Here is a 4,114-nt window from a genome sequence, read left to right on the forward strand (position 1 = left end):
ACGATTCTATTGTTAAGATGGCGGATAAGGGAGGCGCTATCGTCATTATGGACAAAAGTGAGTATATTTCGGCTTGTGAAGAAGTTTTAAATGACAAAACTTCATATGAAGAATTACCTGTCGATCCAAACCTCAATTACAGAGAGGAACTTGACAAAATAATTCTGGAAATGGAGGAAAACAATTTCGTTAGTAAGGCTGAATCTAGGATTTTAAGGTCAGAAAGAAGAACACCTGTATTTTATGGTCTCCCTAAAATACACAGAAAGTTCGAAAGATTTCCTCCAATGCGCCCAATTTGCAGCGGATATGAATGCTGTACGGCCCAAATTTCGGAATGGCTGGATGGCTTTCTACTCCCCGTCGCAAACGATCAAGTTCCTATATTCAGGATACCTTTGATTTTGTATCTAAAATTAACAACTTAGAGTCGAGGGAAGTTGTGTCTCATTGTTGGCTGGTTGTAACCTTCTTTCTCCCTCTGGCCGTCTGGCCGTTCCTTGCTACTTATACAAAATGATGAAATGAATACAAATTTTCCAAAAAAATATTTATTATCTTATATTGAAATTAAATAAAACAAGATTCTCATTTGTATATTTGCAATAAATATATCTTTAGATGTGCATTTTTCGGGAAGTTGTCATTGCCAGCTATGAAACCTCATGTGTACTCTTATCCTACACCTCTTATGTTAGCTCCCTCTACGTCTTTTCCACTCTCTCTTCCCCTATGTCTAGACACCAACCAACCAACCAACCAACCAACCAACATTTATATCGGCTACTTTTATATAGATGTTTAGGGGTTGGCTGGCAGAATCGCTGGCGCGTCGGACAAAATGCTTAGCGGCATTTCTTCTGGCACTTAACGTTCTCAGTTTAAATGTCGTTGAGGCTGACTTTGCCTTTCATCCTTTCGTAGTAATTTCCAGTCAAGTACTGGGGTCGATGCAACTGACTACCTTCCGTATCCCCGAAAATTTCAGGCTCCGCACCTATAGTAGAAAGAATAATTATATAGAGATATTTGCAGTTAATCTCAGTAACAATACTAAAGTCAATATTTCGACTAGCTTAAGGCGGCGAGTTTACAGAAACGTTAGCACGACGGGCGAAATGCTTAGCGGTATTTGGTCTGTTTTTACGTTCTGAGCTCAAATGCCGCCGAGGTCGACTTTGCCTTTCATCCTTTCAGGGTTGATAAATTAAGTACCAGTTGCGTACTAGAGTCAATCTAATCCACTGGCCCCCTCCCTAAAATTTCGGGTCTTGTGCCTAGAGTAGAAAAGAATATTTCGACTAGCCTGTGCTGAGTATTTCGTCGAAAATCTTGATCCGTTATCCTCTCGAAATTACGATATACGTAAGTTATTGCCAACAGTTTTAGTTGTTTAAGTAGGTAAATATCCCCTTAGTACTACAAAGGAAATATTTACAATACGGGATAAGGAAGTGTTTTATACGATAATATACGCGAGGTTTACAACAATAGGTTAACAATAAGAGGAAACCGTTAATGGTTTATAGCCCGATAACAGTAAATTTCATAAACTTGATAGTTTAGTGTGTTTAATTTCAGATTTTAAAAGATGAATCATATTATATTGATTCTTCTTTTCTTTTTTTTTACTGGCTTCAGTCATTGTATGGTGGCCATGATGGGACACTATAATCTCCAAAGCCTTTTTTTTAAAAGACCATCTTATTTCAGTTTGGTGCTTATTTTTTATCGATCTTTATTTGTGGAACCGCTATGTTATGCGGCATATACAACATCAACACACACGTACATACACGGCACGCGCACAGAGCTCGCTTTGCAACTATCTTTGTTTTTCGTCTACAAAATTCCAGTCAGAAGATATTGATCAATCTGGGATTATAGCAGATGGCACTTGCCTAAAGTACTACGCTGTGGATTGAACCCGAGACCAAGTGGCTTCAAACGAACTTCTTAGCTGCACAACGGTGTGTTCACCCATATTGGTACTTATTTTGTAATACAGCAAGCTATCCCTTCCTGCTCTTACCATTTAACCTCTTCGCTCCTTTTCTCCTACCAGTCATTACTCGACCGTCTTCAGACGAAGGACTTTGAAAATCAAATTTTGGCTTCAACTAAACTTAGTAACCTCCACAAAATTCCTTCGATGTGTTATAATGCTTAATGTTATTGTAAGCAATACCCGCCATGTTTTAAAAACGATACTCTCAATGTATTATATGCAATACTCTCTGGGTATTATACTTTCATTGGGACTTGCAGTGTTTGTAGTTTCTGGCTATCTTTGCCTGTTTTTGTTTGTTGTTTGCGTGCTCATCACTTTTTACATAAATGTCCTTGTAGATACACAATTGTGTGTATATATTCATGGAAAGAGTCTCAAATGGAATGCCTCACAAATTTTCACCGTGCTGCTAATAGATTGGATTTCAAGGATGCGCGTCATTTTCTTTTGCTCTTTCTTGGAGGAACCTAGTATTTCTTTATGTATGTATGTATGTATGTTTGTATGTATGTATGTATGTATGTATGTATGTATGTATGTATGTATGTATTGTTCATTGTAAGCTCTTCGCCGGTAATTACATAATGCTAAGTATGTCGCCAGTAACTTCATCACTTCATAATTTCATCGCAGGATGATAAAATTGGTTTCAAATTTTGACACAAGGTCACCAATTGTGTGTGTGTGTGTGTGTGTGTGTGTGTGTGTGTGTGTGTGCGTGTGTGTGGGGGAACTCGATTACATCGACTCCAGTGCTCAAATGTTAATTACTTCATCGACCCCGAAAGGATAAAAGGCAAGTCAACCCTGGCGGCATTTGAACTCAGAACGTGATGTCGGAAGAAATGCCGCTAAGCATTTTTTCCGGCGCGGTAACGATTCTGCCCGCTCGCCGCCCTCGCAGACTAATAATATTGCACGCCGATACATCACCACTAAATTCATCGTTGTGGTTTTTATCTGCAGAGTAAAAGCATCAATAAAAATTAAAGGTTTTTATTTGCCCAGGAAATATGTTGCATTTATTTATAAAAAGCAGTAAATTCAAAAATGAAAAAAGATACACAAGACAACCCTTCCCCCCCAAAAAAAAACCCTTCTCTGCATTAACTGGAATTTAAAAAAAATCTTGAAGATGGATTAATAATGAAACGAATTACTAATCGAACAGTATATCGGCTGTGCAGAAATTTCACACAACAAAATGAAATGTTAAGATTTATATGAGAATTCAACATATGATCAATGAATATGAAAGTCGCGAGATGCTGGATTAAGAGGTATAGTTTAGAATTTGTTTTTTTAGAGTCTTTCTTTCTCCATTCAATTAAAAATGGTGCAGTCATAATAAACGTAAGTAGTTGGATGCGATTCTAATGATGTGGGTGAAAGGAGACCATATCTATGTTGTGAGTGGAGAGAGCCCTCGTCAAATGATGAGACTAGATGGAAATCACCTCTGCTGATGTCCGAACAACTAATTTTGAAAACAGTTCGAAAAAATTCTAAGTGCATTGCTAATAATTAGCGGCTCACCTTCGAGGATGTGCGTACGTGCGTGCGTGTGTGTGCTTGCATATATCCATATATATACTGTGAGTATATAGGGATAAATTATCAGGCGAGTACCGTAAGAACTCTCAGGTAAAGTCTAGGTTCTAGCTAACCTTATCAAGTAGTAAGAAGCATCAAAGATCACTTAGGGTGAGCAATCCCTCTATAATTCTAATGGGTAAATCCGGGTTCGCTTTGCTGGATTATGAATATTTTCGGGAGTATGAATCCAAAACAATTACAAACAATATGCTGTATAATTTACTGTATGTATGTATGTATGTATGTATGTATGTATGTATGTATGTTATTATAAGATCTGGTAATTAGTCATATATTAATATATTAATTAATATCGACTAATTATCAGGGGGCCAGCACATTTAAAGAATCAAAGAGATTCAGAAATATTATCTGCAATCTCAGGGGATTAAGGTACATTTTAAAAAATAACGTCGACCACTAACGTGGACAATTAATGCGCTAGAAATAGATCACATTTTGTGTCTAGACACAAAATGTGATCTATTTCTAGCGCATTAATTGTCC

The 4,114-nt window shown here is 37.3% G+C and overlaps 1 protein-coding gene across 1 annotated transcript in view; it reads left to right on the plus strand.

The window, feature by feature from the left end:
• Positions 1-4,114, plus strand: part of LOC128248754 (A disintegrin and metalloproteinase with thrombospondin motifs 2-like) — a 43,005-nt gene that overhangs the window by 13,771 nt on the left and 25,120 nt on the right. The gene's annotated exons all lie outside the window — the stretch shown is intronic.

This window comes from Octopus bimaculoides, chromosome 9, assembly GCF_001194135.2.
Source record: "Octopus bimaculoides isolate UCB-OBI-ISO-001 chromosome 9, ASM119413v2, whole genome shotgun sequence".
NCBI classification, from domain to species: Eukaryota; Metazoa; Mollusca; class Cephalopoda; order Octopoda; family Octopodidae; genus Octopus; species Octopus bimaculoides.